The following is a 22,735-nucleotide window of genomic DNA, read 5'->3' as shown; positions in this document are numbered from 1 at the left end:
CTTTTAAAAAATATTATATAAATATATAGAACAACATTAGACATTAAAATTATTTTAAAATATTTAAAATAGGTTAAAAATTCTATAAAAATTGAAAACTATTTTTTAAAATTATTTTTTAAAACTGTTTTAAAAAACAGTTATAGACCAAGTCATAAGTCTCCCATAGAAAAGTGTAGGGGTGCAATACAAGATGAGTTTGAGTGAAGTGTAGATGTATACCAATTTATAAAATATAATACAAAATGCAATCTAATTGATAAAAGAATTCAAGATTGCAAATATTTTTAAAAAGTACTAAAAAAAATAAAAAAATATAAATTTTAATATAGAATAAAAATTTTTAAGAATAAAAGTGTTTGAAAAGAAAAAATAAAGCCAATGAGGTGCGTCTTTTCAATAAAAATGCGTGTGCACGTCTTTGCAAATAAGGTGTTAGAATTTTTAAATTGATATATTAGGTTTCATTTGTATATATTTCTTATATAAATTGTAAGATTTTTTTTTGAAATTTATCCTAAAAAAGATACTAAATTTTAAAATCTATTTAAAAAATTGAGATATTAATTTTTTTTTTCCTATCTTAAAATTTTAAAAATTATTTTGAAGAACATGATACAATCATACTTTTATACAATAATTATTATATTTATGTAAAAGATATTATTATTTCCTATTTTTAAAAACTGAAAATATGTAGTATATATACAAATAAACACTTAATTTTATATTTTTTATTTAAAATAAGATTTAAGAGGTTTTAGTATATATACAATAATTTTATATTTTCAAAAAAAAAATATTTTTTGAAAATTTATTCAGATTATTTTTTAGAGTAAATTTTGTGCATTTTCAACTATTTTCTGTAGTGTTCTGAGCAATAATAGACAATATAAAGAATGCTTGAGACACTTTTGCAATATGCATAAATGTATAGAGAACAAGTCATTTTCGTATTAGAGTTTTTAAACGTAATTTTGTTTTTAAAAATAATTTAGAATTGTTTTTAAGAATTATAGTCACGACATGTCAAATCAACAACAATGGTAAGCTTTAACCACATAACCACATTATATTGCCATATCATCGCCTCACACCGTAGGCAGTCACCACTGTCGTTCGTAGGTTACGACGTTTGACTATGAAAACATCCCTAGCATCTCGACCTCCTCAACAACCTAATGACTAATTCATTTAAAACATATAAAACTTTGGAGATGAGTATAATGGAGTCATTTAAAGTATAACGTATACTTTTTGAAGTGTTCTCTATTCTGAAAATTGTACTAATAGAATAGAACCATATATTTCTCACTAAAGAGACATTGCTGGTATATATATATATATATGGGTGGGATTTGACATTTATTTTCAATATTTAAATTAGGTTTGGGTTAGATTTTTTCAATCCAAGCTTAATTTGGGTTGAGCTCTGATTACGGTTCGGACAACTCGAACCTAACTTGAATCGGATTTAATGTTTTTATAATATTTATAATGTATTTTATCTTATATAATAAAATTTATTTTTATTTTTAAGAAAAATATCAAATTATATTATATTATATATTTTTTATTAGTTTTAGAAAATGTATAAATTTATGTTTATTTTTTGGTTGGTATCTTGAATTTTTGTCATATTTGTTATTTAAATTTTCATATAAATACATTAAAACAATATCATTGATAAATTTTGAAATTTGTAGCATGATCAACCTGAATCTAATCCGATCAATTTGAGTCTAATTTGAAAAACTCGAATTTAACCTAGACCTAAAAAAATAAGGTTGGGTTGAATACTCCAAGTTGGATTGAGTTTGAATTGACTATTTTTTAATTCAGGTTGAGTTTGGGTTAGTCATCAACCTCATCAATCCGCCTAAGTTGAAACCATATATATATATATATATATATTCTCTTTATGGGATTTGATAATTTTTTTTTCTTTTTATCTTTTCTACTATTTCTCAGGAAATCTTTATCTTATTAATAGTTCTCATTCTTCTAAATGATTCCATGGTCTTATCCATTTTTTTGGCTTTTGAATATTCACATATTCACTTAACTATTTGAGTTCATGGCACTATATATATACATCTCAAATTTGGGCTTTGGTGTTTTTGTGATTAATTAGTAGGCTTTTGGTTAGGAACTAAAATTCAAATAATTTAGTCATGATTTTCAACTTGCATCTTTTGTGTGAGAAATAATCAATGAAAGAATCTAAAAGTGATATAGACTAAATGGAAGGTAGACTTTAATATATATATATATATATATATATATATATATATTTTCCTTCTTGTTTTCTTTTGAATTTAATTTTTATTTTTATTTAGACATCGAGTAGTTTTTGTATTTAATTTTAAAATCAAGAAATAAGGAGTTGGACTAAATAGTTTAAATTAATATAAATTACTTAAGAAAATGGGAAGGTATTGTACTTCATGTTGAAGCATCGCATACTTAATAACTTTGCAATAATAAGGGAAACTTTTTTTTTCTATTTTCTTTCCTTAATATTTTCTAGGAATCGAACAAAACCTATACTATTCACCGTAGGTTTCTTAGTAAGATTAGTTTATACTTTATGGATCTTGCACAAAAGTAGTACAAATTGCTCATGGAAATTGATTAGCTTTTGGAAAATAAAGAGTTCTGCTTTTCATATATAAAAGCTTATACTTTATGGATCTTGCACAAAAGTAGTACAAATTGCTCATGGAAATTGATTAGCTTTTGGAAAATAAAGAGTTCTGCTTTTCATATATAAAAGCTTAGAAAGTTTTAGGCAAGATGATCCAAGGTCAACACTAATAGTATATTTGATTTGAAATGTATGAACAATGATGAGTAAAAATGTTTTGTTTGGAAGACTAAATAGATAACAACATTCTGAATGTCTTTTATAATACTGATATTAGTTAGTGATTTTGTAAATATATCAAAATTCTCTGTTCTTCCATATGAGTTGACTTGATTTATATATTTAAATTAAAAAAAAACTTAACCCTATATAGATGAGCTATGATGAAAACTAATATGGAATTGAATTTAACCTAATTTGTTGAAAAATATATCATTTTTTTTTACGATCAAATTTTTAAAAATAACATCTAGGATATGAAGAAGAAAACATATTTTGATTAATACTCCTAATTTCAATATAATTTGAAATACTTCAAGTAACATATTTGAACTTTTTCATTCTTAGTCTTCACTTCTTCTACTCTCTCTCTATGCACTCTTTTGTGATGGGTGTGAAAATGCTTTAAAAAATTGTAAGACTAGAAAAAGGAACAAAGAGCTCTTCTATTTATAAGTGCATTATGGTTCTTCCCATCAATGAACCATTAATTAAATACTTTGAACTTTTCTTTAATTAATAGTAATAGTAATGGTAACAACACCACCACCACCAACAACAATAATAATATTTGGAACATGATATTAATAAGTATTATGGATTTTAAAATGAATATAATTTAATTTCATTAAAATTTATACATGGGAAAATGAATCAAAATTTTTAATAAAAAAAAATCTTAACTTTTAAGAAAAGAAAACTTAATGTAGCCATTAAGACCATTTATGGTCTATAATGATGACTTTAAGTTTTTCTTACTAGATTCATTAAGTGGTTATCCAAAATCCTAGTTACTTTAAATTCCAAAATTATATACTTTGAATAAATAAATTGCAAATATGGATCAATGCGGTCCTACATTACTTTTTAAATACAATTCCAAACATTTATCACAATATTAGTAATTTTCTTGTTCAAAAAACCTTTAACAAAGAATTTAATCTAAAATCATTCTACTTTGTCCACAAACTTTAATGGTCCAACTTTAATGTAAAATAAATGACATTTCTGTTTTGAATGTTGTTCCATCAAAATGTGCACATAATGGAATAGGATAGAGCAAAATCATTATGAATAATAAAGGGATCTCATAGTGTCTTAATTAAAAATCCAATGATGAAATATTAGACACATGTTACGAAGATGTTCCTTAAAGGTCTTTGACGCTAATTCTTTAAACAAAGGGTTCATAATCATCAAGTTTGTAATGTATTCATGTGACATTATTTGATTTTGTACTCTTTTTCTCATATCAAGATATTTTATGTCAATAATATTTGATGCACTTGAACTCTTGCTATTTTTAAAGAAGAAAATTATAGTGGAGTTATCACATAAAATTCTCAATGACTTTGAAATGGAATCTAAAATTCCAAGCCTTGAGATGAATTTCCTTAATCAAAGTACATTAGAAGCAAGGTTTGAAATATCAATATTTGGATTTTATGGGCATATTGGTAAAATATTGGTGGATTTTTTGACAAAAATATTGGTGGGTGAAAATGATTCAAAATTCATGGAAATGCTTGAAAAAACACCAAAAAAATGATAAAATAAGTAAGAATATATATGTTAAATTATTTTGTAAATGTAATTGACATAAATATATGATTAAAGATAATATTTATCATTTTTTAAAAAAAATTAGCTTAAATTCCTTTAATATATTTATATTCATTTATTTTAAAAATTAAAACTTATTTTTATTACATTTTAAATAAAAAATTAAATCAATTTATATAATTAATACTTAAATACAAATTAGTGCTCACAAAACTTGGGAGATAAAAAATAAATGTTGAGTTTTAGGTAGATTTTAGTTCAAAATGAGGATGTGGAAACCTGTTATAAGGAAGTATGTACCTTGTGATAAACCTTTGAAACCATCAATTAACAAAATATAATTTATTTCACATAAAGAAAACCTGTACAATATTAGTTTGTACATACCAAAACCCTATGATTCACTAAGGATAACCCATAATGTACAAAAATAAACATAAATTATATCGTTTATTCAAAATGACTTAGTCTTCCTATAATACAAAGGCAAAAGCCTCAAAACACTCTAAACATGAGCAAAACAACATCAACAACACATGCAAAGCTCAAGCATTAACCCAACAATTGTCTTTTGGTCTGCATTTGGAAGTGGAAGGGATAAAGTGAGTTCACAACTCAGTAGAAAAATTTATAATCATCCTATGCATATTTTTAAAAAAACCTTGAATTAAACATTCAGCATCATGCATAATAAACATTTTATAACCATTAACAAACATGCAATAATATCAAATATGCATGCATGTGGTTGATGATTTTATCTTTGCTTTGTCTCATCCATTCTCTCATACATGACAAACTACTAATCCCCACCAATGTACATATCAACTATCAGTGCTCTAAAAGATGCTCGATCATAAATAATGTATATTCTACTACCACCTAAGGACAAGTCATAAAATGTGTCTTTTGGAACTCATACCCAAGGGTAGGACCAACCTCATGTCTTTAGGACTACAATCCAAGGGCAAGACCAATCTTGTGTCTTTAGGAACTGAAACCCAAGGGTAGGACCAACCCTATACACCTACATTAGAGTGTCTTCTTTGAGGGCTTTAGGGATTTTCACCCAAGGACCCACAGTTCCACATAAACAATATATTAAAAGATATGTTTGTAGCTTCTCATAGATACTTCCCACATACTAATATGTTTTTTTTTGGATATTATTTCCCATTGTTCCATATAATTCTTGCAATGTAACCATACCATTAACCATTTTCACAACACTTAACTCATGAATCCTCATACCAATACATATCTAAACATCATTACCATATTTTAAAATAATGAACTAAGGACACCATGGCACATTGAGATACTTCATAAAAATCATATTAAACATATGAATTTCCATTAAACGCTTTAGGAAAAGAAAACAAAGATACACAATAAAAGGATATAAAATTCCTTACCTTACATGGACTTCTCCTTTGCAATTCTTCTATGTAGACAACCCTTAGCTATTACAAGGAACTGAAATAAAACAATACAATTTATGTTTCTTAGCCATAAAAATTATACAATTAAGGCTTATGACATTTTTCCCTTATTGCTAATTTTAACAATTCACTATTGCTAACTTTAATTTCCATATTCTCTAATCTACATGCCCGTAAGTTTTCAAATCAAATTTAAAGTGAATTAAACAATCTTTCTTATGTATACTGATATTCCTCAATTAATTAGTATATACTAATTATTTTGATTCTCCTTAAACTCAATCTATTAGCAAGTTGCAAATGCACATATAAGCCTAACTAATCACATGATTAATCAATTTATTTTTCAATTAAAACAAACTAAAAAAATAAGCCTGCTGATTCTTCTATCAAAAGATACTTAAATCGAAATACTTAAAATGCTAATTATTTAATTTATAGTTAAAACAAGATTATAACTAATTAAATTTAGTTTTTAAACAAACTTTACAATTAATTTGCTTCAAAAGACTATTTAGACTCAAAATCTACCAAAATTACTAACCTTGTTTTCTTGCTCATCTTGGTTCCTCCACTCTCTCTCTCTAACTTCTCTCTCTAACCCACTAGATTTTTGTAGAGGATGGGCTGAAATTGCTTCAAAATGGGTTGATTTAGTGTTTTTTTTCATCCCTATTCTCATATTCAACTTATTTGGGGCAAAAAAGGTCGAGATCAAGCTTGGTATGGATTATAAGTGTGCACTAGAAGAATAAAGTGGGTACCTGAAGTTTGAAGGTTCTAGGCAAGTAGTTCAGGAGATGATTGAAAGCATGGATTAGGTAAATCATTGTATTTAGTGAATTTTCTTCATAGTGGTTGTTTTAATTGTTTGAGGCTCGTAGTTTTTTATCTCTTCAAAGGTTTTCCACATTGGAAGTTTGGTGTCAATATCTCTCTATTAGAAAGTAATTTATTTTAATAGATTAAAATGTGCACAATTGATTTATTACTTTGTTAATTATGGATCTATTAAAATTTTCTATTAGACAAAAAATAAATAAAGAAAATAAAATTAAAAAGAGTAATAAATATATATAATTCAGTTATTTAATTATTTTTCATGTAAAAGATAGTCCCACAAAAAACACATAATTCATCAATTTCTTTGTTTAATTGTAAACATACTATATATATTTTTTTATATTAAAATAACTAATGGAAAAATAAAAATAAAAATGAATAATCAATGAATGAAATTTAATTATTTTTATTATTTTCATATAAAAAATAGTATTAAACAAGGTTTTAAATTTTTATTTTTAAAAAAAGTTTTCATTTTTTAATTAAATGTTTTTTAAAAAAAGAAAATATAAAAAATATAAATCATATTACCATTTTTTTTGGGAACTATTTTTTAAAATAGTTTTTGAACATAATTTTTCTTTATTTATAATTTAAAATAGAAAATAATGTTGATTTTTAATTATTTAAAAAAAATTAAAAACAATGAAAAATCCAAATTATTAAAATATAATCATTATGGTTGCATGAATAGTGGTACAATAAAGACAAAAAAAAAAAAACTTAAGTAAAAGGTCATCAATTATTTTAGTCCATTAATATTTTATATTCTTAAAAAATAATATATAAAAATTTGAAAGATATATTCATCTTTTCATATCTTATATCATTCAAATGTTTATTTTTTCTCCCTTAATGTTTTGTCATCCGTCATGATTATGGTATCCTTTTAATGATTCGACAGTTGTATAGTTGAACGTCATAACGAGCCTTTACATAGACATTTTGCGAGGCCTTCAGGTCAGATTTCTTCATCGGTTGTTATACTCCCGAATCGACCCGTGCTTTGAGGCAGGGATGATGTATCTTATCGTATTTAATGCTCTGCAACGTGGTGGATCCCATGGGGATGTTGTAATGATTTTTGATTAACCCTCGTGCCTCTCCTACTTGGTGACACGTGGGAGCTGATGAACGCGTCCCTGCATGTAGTTGTGTGCTACTTCTGGGACGATCGATGGATTTCAGTTGCAGCAAAATAAATGTAGTTATTGTGTCAAAATAAACACTTCCTGCTTATCTGTGGTTTTTGCTTATGGCTTTAGGAGAAAGAGACGAAATAATCTCATAGGCTCGTTGAATGTTACAAGGCCTTTGGGAGTATCACATTTTCTAATATTATCAAAAACTGACACTGCACCGTACCTGAGGGTTTTCAGGACTCCACAAGGCCTAGCTCAAATTCAATTTACATGAGTACTTATTGGCAGTTGACCCCAGATGTCCTCGATATCTTTTCAAGAATTATCCTTTGGTAACTTTCCATAAACAACATACACAAGGCCATCCACAAAGATAAAAATAAATATATAGATGCCTTCTCCTCAATGTCAAAATCAAATTTGATATTGATTTATCCTCCTTTTGAGTCTGTGAATGATTTTCTTGGAAAAAATAAAATGCTTCCATATGGACTTATTGTTCTATCATTTTTTTCTTGTCTCTCATTCATTCCAAGAAGTGAAGCATCAGTAAGCTGTTGTTGAACCCACAGTAGGAGCATGTACATGGTAATTGCAGTTCCCAAATGGAATAGCAGGACATTGGGATCCACCATCTAAGTGAGTACTATATATTAAGACCTCATAGCTAAAAAGATAATCATGGCAGCTGGTTGACCACAATCATATGTTTCTTTGTACTTCTTCATTATGTTGTTCTTCCTTTTGATATTTTGATATAGAATTTATTGGTGCAACCCTTAAATGGTGGATCTTGTCCCACTCCATGTCTACTTTATACTCTTAGTTCTAGTGTCTGTATTATTGGTTGATTTTAAACTTCTCTAAAAGAGAAAAACAACTATCTATATTCTTCACAATATGGGCTTGCCTCTAAATTGTTTTCCATGGATGATGTGTACCTTTTGAGCCACAAATACATGAGATTGTATGTTCTTTCTTTTTTTGACATCTTATTTGATTACTACTCAAAAAGTGCTATTTTGTAGCTTGTAATTAATCCTTTTAAACACTTTTGAGTAGTAGTTATTGCCTTTTAACCCAATTAACATGTTAAGGACCCTTGCAATCATTTCTAATCAAATTGTGTAAGTTTTGGTGTTTTTGTTAGTAATTTGATCACCAAAACAATCCAAGAATGAGGGAGAATTGTATATAGTTCATGGCAAAGCAATGAAGAGCTCAAATTCATGAAGAACCAAGCTTTGGAGCTCCATAGCCCTTTGCCAAAGTCGTTCAAAGTATGCAAGGAGAGAAGCAAGGAGAAAGGAAAAACAGAGTGAAGAAAACAGAGGACAAGCAGCTACAGTCTTCATGCGCACTTTTGGAGCACTTCCCGAAGTCCATTTTCTGCATTCTATATACCATTTCAAATCTCAGGAAGTCAAGAATCCAATGCTTCAAACGGTGCGCGATTTGGAGTTGAAACGAAGGAGTTACAGCCATTGCAAGCAGATCACTCCAAAGTGTTGCGAAATCAGCCTTTTGTTGCGAGAATTTCGCAGCCTTTCTGTACAGTGCTATGGAATTCCTCCTGAAGCTACCCGATACATGCCGCAAGCTGGAACGCTGAGAACCTCAAGGTGGAAGCCAATTTCGCAGCCCTACGAGTTTAACTTGTTGTTGCGAAAATATTTCGCAGCCCTCTTGAGTGTCTGCGAAATCTCGCAGACACCATTTTCACCTGCGAAATGTCCTTAGTGCTTCCCGATATTTTTGCACCGACTCTTTTGGATATTTTTCTTCAGATATTTTTGTATAAATTTCCATTCTTCTCCTTGTAATCCACCAACCATAAGATTTCTTAGCTAGGAAGGTTGGAAAAACTCCTCCATATAAACTCTCTTGCATCCACTGTAAAAGGCAGAGGACCACCATATCGTGTAATCCAATATATAGAATCAAGGAACAGAGCACTTGCTCTGTTTTTCATATATATTCTTGTCTTCTCTTACATTTTCATTTTCTAGCCAACCAAACTCTGAGGATTTTTCCACAGAGGATGAGAGGCTAAGCTTTTTGTCTCTTGGAGTGAGGAAAGCCGGGTAAGTTTCCAAATGCATAAATTGGAAGTTTTGTTGTTTTAGTTTTTAATGAAGAGAAAGTGTAACCCGTTAGTGATTTCTATGTTTTTAGTTAACTTAAAACACCTTAGAGTCACCTGGGCGAACACTTGGTAAGGCAAGTGATTTCCAACCATGGAAATGCACTAGTTTACCCCTTGCGAGCCTTTGGGAGGTGACTTGAAGGTAGGATTTTCTAGAATAGCCAACACTTGGTAAGCTTTTGGACTCCAAGGAGACATCCATTAGTTATCTCTTGCGAGCTTTTGACGGGTAATCCAAGGTTAAAGATCACCTTGAATGGCAAGTGCTAGGTGAGAGGTATGAGCCATTGCAAAGTGCATCAGTGAGAGGGATTTAGTGTTTGAACCCATTAATTGGAAGCATCTGTACAACACCGGTTAGAGAATTAACTATATGTTAATTCTCTAATGCGAGGAAAAGAAACAAGTGACCGAAACTCCCTTTTTGTATGAGGAACCTGAGCCTAGTGATCTAAACTCCAAGAAACACTTTTCTTTGTAGTTAAAATCAGTTACTATTTTTAGTTAGCTTAAAACCAAACCTTTTTCATTTAAACATCTTTATGTTTTCTTTTAAAGCTAACCTTGAAATGAAAAGGCACCAATTCAGCTTTGAATTGATATCATTTGTGAAGTGAAAACCCATCCCAGTGAACGATCCTAGAGCCACTATGCTATAGTAGCTTTGTCTTTGCTACCCTAGTTCATGGTGTAATAGGTTATAAATTTTGTTGATTACTCCCTCAATCAAGGAGCACCAGCTGGACACGAATCAGCTGAGACACCAAGTGGGCACGAATCAAATGGCGCCGTTGCCGGGGATCGAACCTCGAATCAAATGGTGCCATTGCCACTGCCACTGCTGGGAATGAATCATTATTCAAATTGTATTTTCTCTTATTATTTATCTTGTCCTTTATGGTTTTGGGACTGAAGAGCAACACCTAATGCTCTTAGCTGTTATTTTTCAGAACATTTTTCCAACCATTGGCATTACATTATCAGTGCTTAGGCAATATCAATCAAATTTTGGTACCCACTGGAATACTTTTTCTTCATCTTAATGCTATCTTGATGCATATTTTGCAGGTGAAACTTTCTTCCTGCCAAAGAATTGTGTTGCTTAATCACAAAGACACAAAGCTTATTAGTTTTTGACATTATTCCATCAGATTACAGCCTATTGATGTCTCCAAGAGAATTAGAAAATTTGTGTAGAACCATGAAGTTTAATTCCTGATCTCAACAACTTTGTTACAAAGTAGTGGATCCTTCTTTTGTCACAGACCAAATCCGCTCCAAAGGCATGGTGGTTATTTCACACCTCAAGCCCAGAGGCTCAAAGTGGAAATGACATAAATATTCATCATGCAATTAAAAATTTCTAATTACCAAATTCCTATTCAGAGTAGTAGAATAAAAATTCTAAAATCTTTAAATATCGACTTTAAAACTAACATATCGACTAAAATATTATTGTCGAAACAAATTCAAACTTAAACAATAACTAATAGTAATCAAATTCTAACATTTAAACAAAGTCCCAAAAGAGAGTTTAAACAAACGTAATAAAGCCAAATTCCCCTCCTAACCATCACTTATTGTCTGAACTAAGGGTACCTAAAAAAAAAAAAAAATTATCAACAAAGGGGATGAGCTTAAAGCTCAATAAGGAACATTAGTATAGTTTCATGAATCAAATAGTTTCAATCATGCTTGCAAATAGGAGATATAGGGTACAATCATTTTCGTATAAACGTTTGAGTTCAAATTTGCTATTACGTTTTAAACTATTTAATCAAACATTTTCATATATACCAAAACCATTTCATATCAAATCCAAATCAAATACATTTCAAATGCTTTTATTCTAGCTATCAAATAACAAATAGTGTCCAGTTAAGTGAGACTTTACAAATGGGTAGATAACCTCAAATTTGTTCATTTTAAAGTGGACAGAACCAAACACTACTCGTACTAGTAACCTCTAACCAAACCCCTAGAGGTTGTGTCCAAATCAATTACATTCCCCACCACAAAAATGTAAAAATCAATTATTATATCTCGTTGATAAGAACTAAAAAGTCAATTATTATATCCCATTAACATGAGCCAAACAAACCAGATTTAAAGTCTTTATTTTATTTATTCAAATTTATGAAAGCATGATATCTCTATATGTTCAAAAGAAAAGTTCTAATATATTTTTCATACAAAAATATATTTGATCTATGTATAAAAGCAAAATAACATTTATACATTTCAAATAACATATATATACAAAATTATTTTATTTTATAAAGTTTGTATTAATTTCCCTTATCTAAAAAAAAATCTTCAAAAACCTTGGAGAAAAATATAATTTTAAAGAATCTACTCTTCACCTAACATAAAAAAATAACTATTATTATTGATTATTTATCTAAAATTATAAGTTTAAAAATTCTTAAAAACAATCCTATATTGATATTTTTTTATCGGCTATATTATTTTTAACTTCCTAATCAATAAAAATTTAATGAGCGAGTCTCCAAATTTTCATAAAAGTTGTCTTTTCTAAAAGAAAAAAGTCAATTCCTAAGAATCATTTAATATTTATATATTTTAAACTAAAATTCCTAAAAATATATTATTTCTATTCCTTGTATCAAATTATTATTATTATTTCTTAGAAAGTTTATGCAATAATTATCAAGAGTGGTTCTTCCTATTTATTTATTTATTTCTTATATATATATATATTCATCATTCTTTACTAAAAAAACACAATTTGGAGCATCCTTAATATTTTATTATATAATATATTTATACTTAATTAACATCCCACAAACCTTCAATTCTAACCTCCTGCGATGAAACCACCACCTCCAAATTCTCATTGTTTTTTAAAATATACATATATATTCTTTTCAATACCTTACAAGCCACCAACTACAACCATTCAACAGTATTACTCCAAGCCAAACAACTTTACGTTCCACTTTAACAACTTTCCTGCAAAATAGTTTTTATTTTATTTGTTTTTCTTCCTCCAAATTGCCACCCCAGCGTACGATGCATCAAAACCTTTATATGTGTATAAATTATATAACATACTTCCAGCCTCCATAAGTCATATAATTTTTTTTATTTAGATTTACTCATCTAAAAACTTAAAATTTTCTAATTTCCATTAATAAATCAACCCATATTATTAAATTTCCAATATTTTGATCTTAAAAAAATAAAAATAAACTAAGATTGAAATTTTCTAAAGAATATCTAATATGTTCAAAATTAACTAACGAATCTAAAATATTAATCTAAGGGGTTAGAATCTTGGAAAAAATTTGAACTTCAAACCTTAAACCTCCAAACTTTTAACTTTATGTTCTTCAATTTTTTGATTTTTGATTAATAGAGTTTTTTGAATAGAAAAAAAGAAGAATAAGAAAATCAAATTTATACCTAGAACTATTAATGAAAAAATGACCTTTCTACCCTTATTAAATTACTTTTTTTTACTACCTTACCCCCAAAATAAATTTATACTCTTAGTTCTTGTGTCTGTATTCTTGGTTGATTTTAAACTTCTCTAAGAAAGAAAAACAACTATCTATATTCTTCACAATATGGGCTTGCCTCTAAATTGTTTTCCATGGATGATGTGTACCTTTTGAGCCACAAATACATGAGATTGTATATTCTTTCTTTTTTTTTGACATCTTATTCAAATTGTATTTTCTCTTATTATTTATCTAATCTTTTGAATAAATTTCTAGCAGGTTGTCCTTTATGGTTTTGGGACTGAAGAGCAACACCTAATGCTCTAATCTGTTATTTTTCAGAACATTTTTCCAGCCATTGGCATTACATTATCAGTGCTTAGGCAATATCAATCAAATTTTGGTACCCACTGGAATACTTTTTCTTCATCTTAATGCTATCTTGATGCATATTTTGCAGGTGAAACTTTCTTCCTGCCAAAGAATTGTGTTGCTTAATCACAAAGACACAAAGCTTATTAATTTTTGACATTCTTCCATCAGATTACAGCCTGTTGATGTCTCCAAGAGAATTAGAAAATTTGTGTAGAACCATGAAGTTTAATTCCTGATCTAAAGAATCTTCAAGATGTAAGCAACTTTGTTACAAAGTAGTGGATCCTTCTTTTATCACGCCCCAAATCCATTCCAAGGGCATGATGGTTATTTCACACCTCAAGCCCTGAGGCTCAAAGTGGAAATGACATAAACATTTATCATGAAATTGGAAAATTCCAATTATCAAATTTCTATTCAGAATAGTAGATTAAAAATTATAAAATCTTCAAATATCGACTTTAAAACTAACATATCAACTAAAATATTATTGTTGAAGCAAATTTAAACTTAAACAATAACTAATAGTAATCAAATTCTAACATTTATACAAAGTCCCAAAAGAGAGTTTAAACAAACGTTCTAATAAGGCCAAATTCTTCTCTTAGCCATCATTCCTCGCTCGAACTGAGGGTACCTGAAAAAAAAAATTGTCAACAAAGGGAGATGAGCTCAAAGCCCAATAAGGAACATTAGTACAGTTTCATAAATCAAATAGTTTCAATCATGATTACAAATAGGAGATATAGAGTATAATCATTTTCGTATAAACATTTGAGTTCAAATATGCTAATACATTTTAAACTATTTAATCAAACATTTTCATATATACCAAAACCATTTCATATCAAATCCCAATTAAATCCATTTCAAATACTTTTATTCTAGTTATCAAATAACAAATGATGTCCAGTTAAGTGAGACTTTACAAATGGGTAGATTGCCTTAAATTTGTTCTTTTTAAAGTGGACGAAACCAAACACTACTCGTACTAGTAACCTCTAACCAAACCCCTAGAGGCTGAGTCCAAATCAATTACATTCCCCACCACAAAAATGTAAAGGTCAACTATTATATCCTGTTGACAAGGGCCAAAAAGTCAATTATTATATCCCATTGACATGAACCAAACAAATTAGAGTTAAATTCTTTGTTTTATATATTCAAACTTATGAAAGCATGATATCTCCATATGTTCTATCATAAACAAAAGAAAAGTTCTAATATATTTTTCATGCAAAAATATATTTGATCTATGCATAAAAGCAAAATAACATTTACACATTTCAAATAACATATATATATAAAATTATTTTATTTTACAAAGTTTGCATTAATTTCCTTTACCTAAAAAAAAAATCTTCAAAAACCTTGGAGAAAAATATAATTTTGAAGAATCTACTCCTCACCTAACATAAAAAATAACTATTATTATTGATTATTTATATAAAATTATAAGCTTGACAATTCTTAAAAACAATCCTATATTGATATTTTTGTAAGAAGAGTGTAAATAATTTTTATTTTATTCTATTAGTCTTATATTTTTGGGAAGAATCCTATTAGGAATTATTTTTATTTTATTTTATTATATTAGTCTTTTATTTTTGGGAAGAGTCCTATTGAGATTGTGCTAGTGGAGTCTCATTCCTTTTATAAGTAGAATCTCTTTCCACTTTGAGTCATATTCTGATTACAAGTAGAGTCCCATTGGGACTATATTAGTGGTCTATAAAAGCAGTCACCCCTCACTCTCTAAATATGAATACCAAATTTTCAGAGAATTTTTTCAAAGAGTTTTTTTAGAGAGTATTTTCATATATCTATCTGGAGGAATTTTTTCAAAACCCGAGTTGTACATATCTCGCTTACAGAGTGCACCCAAGGCAAGATCTGGTTGTTGAATCCCGGAGGTAGACCACTAGTACCCTAGTGCACCGAGTTCGTCTTTGAGGAAGGTGGATCTATTTCAAGGACAACATTTGTCACACTTCAGCCGATAAGTTTTTCTTCTTATTAATTCTGTTATTTGTTTGTGTCTTTTGGGCTAGTCAATTGTTTCCATACCCTTAAAACCAACAATCTTGAAATAAATCCAAATGGAAGCTTCCCTAGTTCACATCCATCCTAACACCTCTAAAATTGACCCCTTCAATGGGACATTCTTTAAGAGATGGCAGGAAAGGGTTTTCGCTACAATTGATGTGGTGAAATTGGGACACATTTTGACTGACCCAAAACTAGAAGATGGTTCTCATTTGTTACCAACCTGGGAAACTAGAAATAAACAAGTTAGACATGCTATTCTGAGTACCCTTTCTACTGAAATTTTTGATATTTATTGTCAATTTAAAGTTGCAAAATAAATTTGGGATGCAATGAATAAAAAATATATTTTAGAAGATGTAGGAACTCAGAAATATGCCATATGGAATTTTAGAAATTTCCAAATGATGGAGGATAGAGATGTATCATCTCAAATCCATGACTACCACTTGTTGATTAATGACTTAGCTATTGAAGACATTAAACTACCCGAACCTTTTATGGCTAGTTATTTAGTAGCGACTCTTCTAAAGTCTTGGAAAGACTACAAAAATAACATGAACCATAAAAGGAAACAGATGTCCCTAGAGGATGTCATAATCCATATTAGGATTGAGGAACAAAATCGAAATAGGGACAATGTTGAGAAAGCTAAGGAATTGTCTTCTAAGGCTAATGTAGTAGAAGAAAAACCTAAACCCAAAAACAATAGGTCCAGGAAACAAAACTTTAGGACTAAGCCTAATGCATCAAACAAGGTCCAGCACTCAACTATTAAAAAACGAGGTAATTGCTTTGTCTGTGGCAAGTCTAGACACCATGCAGCTCAATGTCGCCATAGGAAGAGAACTGAGAAGTCCAATTCAAAAGCAAATCTGGTAGAGGTAGAGGTGATCACAAAAGTAATCTCCTTTGAGGTGAGCACGGTCACCAATATGAAGGATTGGGTGGTAGACTTTGGGGTTACCAGGCACATTTGTGGGAATAAAAGTGCATTTACTTCCTATACCACTATAAAGGAAGGAGAGGAACAAGTGTTCATAGGTGATTCTAGATCTACTCCATTGATTGGCAAAGGAAAAGTTCTCATTAAGCTAACCTCTAGAAAAGTGCTTACCCTTAGTGATGTTCTTCATGTGCTAGATATATGCTGGAACTTGGTGTCATTATCTCTACTTGGGAAAGCAAGAGTGAGGATCTTGTTTGACTATGATAAAATAGTTTTAACAAAGAATGATGCATTTGTGGGGAAGGGTTATTGTAATCAAGGTTTATTTATGTTGAATGTTTATGATATTATCAATAATAATGCATCTTCTTTTTCTGCTTACATAGTTGATTCTTGTGATATTTGGCATGGTAGATTAGGACATGTGAACTTTTCATATATTGATAACCCGACTCTTGGTAGCTTGGCATGTAAGGGTATCAACAAAATTTATACCTAAGGTCCTTACACTAAAGTAGCAAAGCTACTATAGTATAGTGGCTCTAGGATCGAACACTGGGAAGGGTTTTTACTTTAACTAGTGAAGTTCAGAGGATGGAGTGAACTTTTCTTAATAAAAATTAGGTTAAGATGAAAACATAAAAAGATGAAGGTGTTGTAAACTAAACTAACATGAAAATAGGATAAAAGATGGAAAAAGAAGTTTCTCAAAGCTTTGGATAGCCATGCTTAACTCACCATGTAAAAATGGAGATTTTGGGACTTTTCACCTCGCGTTGGGGAAGCAACTAAGGTGATGCTTACTTCCCGAACCGGTATGAGTTTAACAACTGAGTTTTAGTCCTTGAAAACTTACAAAAAGGGTAGCTGAACCTCATAAATGCCCTTTTAATGATATAGGTCATCTCCTCAACTTGCAATAGAATGGCTCGTAGGAGATAACTAACGAACGTCAGTGGATCTAACAATAAGAATCCACTGAGACCAAAAGCTTATCAAGTATTGGCCATTCAAAGCAAGTCAGAGGGATTAAAAGCTTTACTTTGAATGAAAACATTTATGGTGCTCAGCTACTTACATTCATGGCTTGAAAATCTCCATCCTGACACGGGAGCTTCACATGGCATCCATTACTTCAAGAAACTAAAAGGTTTTAGCCTCTCATCCTTGGGGATTTCATCCTCCAAGGATGTTTGGCTACTAAGAAAATGAGAAAATAGAAGAGAGAAAAAGAAAGCAAAAGAGATCTATGTATTTCACTAAGTAACTAATTTACATTGGTCTCCTGGAGAAAGCTCCCCGAAAGATGTCTTTTCAGTGATTACAAGAGAATTTATATAGGAAGGTAGTTTTACCCTTCCTTGGATACTTCCTAGCTAAGGAATTACATGGTTGGTTGAATACAAGGAGAAAATGGAAATTTAGACACCAAAATATCAGAAGAAAAAGAGTCGGCAAAAATATCCAATTTTCGCACGCTGAGTTCTAATTTCGCACTTTGATTTGAGGTGTGCGAAAATGTCGCACAGTGGGCTGAGGATTTCGCAACTTGATTTCCATCGTGCGAAAATTTCGCACAGCCTGATGCAGTTGTCTTCCGAAGGCCATATCTTTCTCATTTCAGCTCCAAATCATACATGGTTTGAACCGTTGGATTCTTGACTTTCTGAGCTTTGAAATGGTATATAGAATGTAAAAAATTGACTTCGGGAAGTGCTCCAAAAGTGCAATGAAAGACTGCAGCTGTGTCCCCTGTTTTCCTCTTCTCCATTGTTTCTTCCTTGTATACTTTGAACCACTAAGGCAAAGGATTATGAGGCTCCATAACTTGATTTCTTCATAAATTTAAGCTTTCAAAAGCTTTGCCCTGAACTATAAATAGCTCTCCCTCATTCTTAAATTGCTTTGGTGAGCATAAAGCTATCAAAAAGCACCAAAACTTAACACATTTGTTAGAAACGATTGCAAAGGTCCCTAATATGTTAATTGAGTTAAAAGATAATAATTACTACTCAAGGGTGTTTAAAAGAGCTAATTACAAGCTACAAAATAGCATGTTTTGAGTAGTAATCATATATGAAGAAAATGGTTGAATTGAGTTTAATCCCTAAACTGTCCTTAGAAAACCATGGAAAATGTGAATCTTATGTAGAATCTAAAACCACAAAGAAATCTTGCAAATTAGTTGAAAGATAATCGGATCTACTAAGTTTAATACACAGTGACTTAGGAGACTTAAAAAATACAATGACTAGAGGTGGTAAACGATTCTACATAAGTTTCATAGATGACTACTCAAGGTATACAAGGGTATATCTTTTGAGAAACAAAGATGACGAAAGAGATGCTTTGATCAAGTACAAAAATGAAGTGGAAAATCAACTAAGTAAGGAAATTAAAAGGTTTAGAACTGATAGGGGAGGAGAGTATGAGTCCAACCCCTTTAATTATTTTTGTGAAGATCATGGGATCATTCACGAAACTACTCTTTCTTATTCCCTTGAGTCTAATGGAGTAGCAGAAAAGAAAAATAGGACCTTAAAAGAAATGATGAATGCAATGTTGGTAAGTTCCGGAGCACCCTTGAACTTGTGGGAGGAAGCTATCCTATCCGCATATCATATTCAAAATAGAATACCTTACAAGAAAACTGGTAAAACTCCTTATGAGTTGTGGAAGGATTATGCACCTAATATAGCATACTTGAAAGTGTGGGGGTGTTTAGCTAAAGTTCTTCTCCTTGAACCTAAAAAATGAAAACTAGGTCCTAAAATCTTTGATGCAATGCTCATTGGATATGCTGAGAATAGTGCGGCATATAGGTTTCTTGTTACTAAGTTAAAAAATAGTCTTGTAGATGTCAAAACTATAGTAGAAACAAATAATGTAGATTTCTTTGAAAACATCTTTCCTATGAAACTAAATGGTGAACAATAAGTTTAGAAAACAAGTAAAGACAAGTCCATTGAACCTTCTGAATTTGAACCTAGAAGGAATAAAAGAGATAGGAAAGAAAAAAAACCTTGGAGATGGTTTCTACACCTTCCTAATAGATGAGGACCCTAGATCCTACAAAGAAGCTATAACTTCTCCTGATGTACCATTCTGGAAGGAGGCCATTAACAGTGAAATCGAATGAATCATGTATAACCATACATGGGAGTTAGTAGATTTACCTCCTGGTGCAAAGACTATTGGTTGTAAATGGATCTTTAAAAGAAAGTTAAAACAAGATAAGTTTATAGAGAAGTATAAATCTCGTTTAGTTGCTAAAGGCTTTAAACAAAGGAAGGATGTAGATTACTTTGACACCTTTACCTCTGTGACTAGAATAGCATCAATTAGAGTATTGATCGCTCTAGCTTCCATTCATAATTTGGTGATACACCAAATGGATGTCAAGACTACATTCTTGAATGGGGATTTGGAAGAGGAAATTTATATGGATCAACCTGAGGGTTGTGTAGTTCCAAGGAAGGAGAAAAAGGTGTGTAAGTTGGTTAAACTATATGGGTTAAAACAAGCTCCCAAACAATGGCACAACAAGTTTGATCATGTGTTAGTAAATAATGGATATTCCATTAATGATGTTGATAAGTGTATTTATAGCAAGTATGAGGAGAACACATGTGTAGTCATTTGCCTTTATGTTGATGACATGCTGATCTTTGGAACTAGCCTAGAGATTATGTGTGAGACCAAGAAATTTCTAGGTTCTAAGTTTGATATGAAAGACCTAGGAGAGGCAGAGGTGATTCTAGGAATTAAAATAACTAGAACACCTAATGGGCTTAAACTTTCTTAAGAACACTATGTTGAAAAGACCTTAAGGAAGTTTGAACACTTTGATTGTAAACCAATGTCAACTTCTTATGATCCCAACTTACAGCTGAAGAAAAATAGAGAACATGCCCAAATAGAGTATGCTCAAATCATAGGGAGTCTAATGTACTTAATGAACTATACCATACCTGACATTGCTTATGCAATAAGTAGATTGAGTTGGTACACCCAAAGTTATAATCAGGACCATTGGACTGCTGCTCGTAGAATCCTTAAGTATTTGAGAGGCACCATTAACTATGGTTTATGCTTTAGTGGATTTCCAAGTGTTCTTGAAAGATTTAGTGATGCAAATTAGATCTCGGATTCAAATGAGAAGAAATCCACTAATGGATATGTTTTCATCATTGGTGGAAGTGCAGTTTCTTGGAAGTCTGCCAAGAAAACTTGCATTACTTGGTCTACTATGGAGGCTGAGTGGCTTAGAAACCTCTTAGCAGATATCCCTTTATGGATGAGACCAACCCCATCTGTTTTTATGCGTTGTGATAGCCAAACTACAATTGCTAAGGCTAAGAGTAAAATTTTTAATGGGAAAAACAAGCATATACGCCTAAGGCACAATATTGTGCGGCAGTTGCTTGAAACAAGGGTTATATCCCTATAATTTGTGAGGTGATAGTTGAATTTGGCTGATCCTTTGACCAAACCACTAAATAAGAAACTAGTGGAAGAAACATCGAGGGAGATGGGGCTTATGCCTATTACAGAAGTCCAGAGTGGTGGTAACCCAACCTTTTAGAATGGAAATTCCATGAAGTAGGTTCATATGGGTAATAACAAATCACTTGTTGACTTGAGGTGCTCTATCAACTCTAATTATATGAGAGTCTATCCCTATAGTGTAGATAGAGTGTATTCTGCATTGATTAAGGTTAAGTGTTTACTCTTAATGAATACCATATTCCTTATGGATGGTATGTTTAAGTGCAAAACATACTTGATGGATTCACCTATATGAGAGTGGAGGTGGGGTCGCTTCCTATGAGAACTAAGGCAGGTTCTCTAGTGCTCTCATGAATATCCAGGCAGGGCACATGACCTATTTGAATCAACCCATTTTATACAACTCGTAGTGTAGTTGAGAAAACTAATGTAGATAAAAGTCCTTTGAGTTACATCAAGAAACATTGGTTCATAGGAATTTATTTTTACCGTGTTTTGTGATTCAATACTTATTTGTCCTAAGACTGGTTCATAGCCTTTGGACACTAGTACTGATGCATTGGATTCTTTTTTCCTCAAAAAAATAAAAAAAATAAAAATCACGTATACACTTTGTGGGGGATTGTAGGAAGAGTGTCAATAATTTTTATTTTATTTTATTCTATTAGTCTTATATTTTTGGGAAGAATCCTATTGGGAATTATTTTTATTTTATTTTATTTTATTCTATTAGTCTTATATTTTTGGGAAGAGTCCTATTGAGATTGTGCTAGTAGAGTCTCATTCCTTTTATAAGTAGAATCCCCTTCCCCTTTGAGTCATATTTTGATTACAAGTATAGTCCCATTGGAACTGTATTAGTGACTTATAAAAGCAGGTCACCCCTCACTCTCTAACTATGAATACCAATTTTTCAGAGAATTTTTTCAGAGAGTTTTTCAGAGAGTATTTTCATATATCTATTTGGAGGAATTTTTTCAAAACCCAAGTTGTACACATCTTGCTTACAGAGTGCACCTAAGGTGAGATCTGGCTACTAAATCCTGGAAGTAGACCACTGGTACCCTAGTGCATCGAGTTCATCTTTGAGGAGGGTGGATTTATTTCAAGGACAATGTTTGTCACGCCTCAGCCGATAAGTTTTTCTTCTTATTAATTATGTTCTTTGTTTGTGTCTTTTGGGCTAGTCAATTGTTTCCATACCCTTAAAACCAACAATTTTTTTTATTTTTTATAACCTATATTATTTTTAACTTCTTAATCAATAAAAATTTAATGAGTAAGTCTCCAAATTTTCATAAAAATTGTGTCTTTTCTAAAAAAATAATCCATTCCCAAGAATCATTTAATATTTATATATTTTAAACTAAAATTCCTAAAAGTGTATTTT

This window comes from Vitis vinifera, chromosome 17, assembly GCF_030704535.1.
Source record: "Vitis vinifera cultivar Pinot Noir 40024 chromosome 17, ASM3070453v1".
Taxonomy (NCBI): domain Eukaryota; kingdom Viridiplantae; phylum Streptophyta; class Magnoliopsida; order Vitales; family Vitaceae; genus Vitis; species Vitis vinifera.
Note: the sequence above shows the minus strand (reverse complement) of the source record.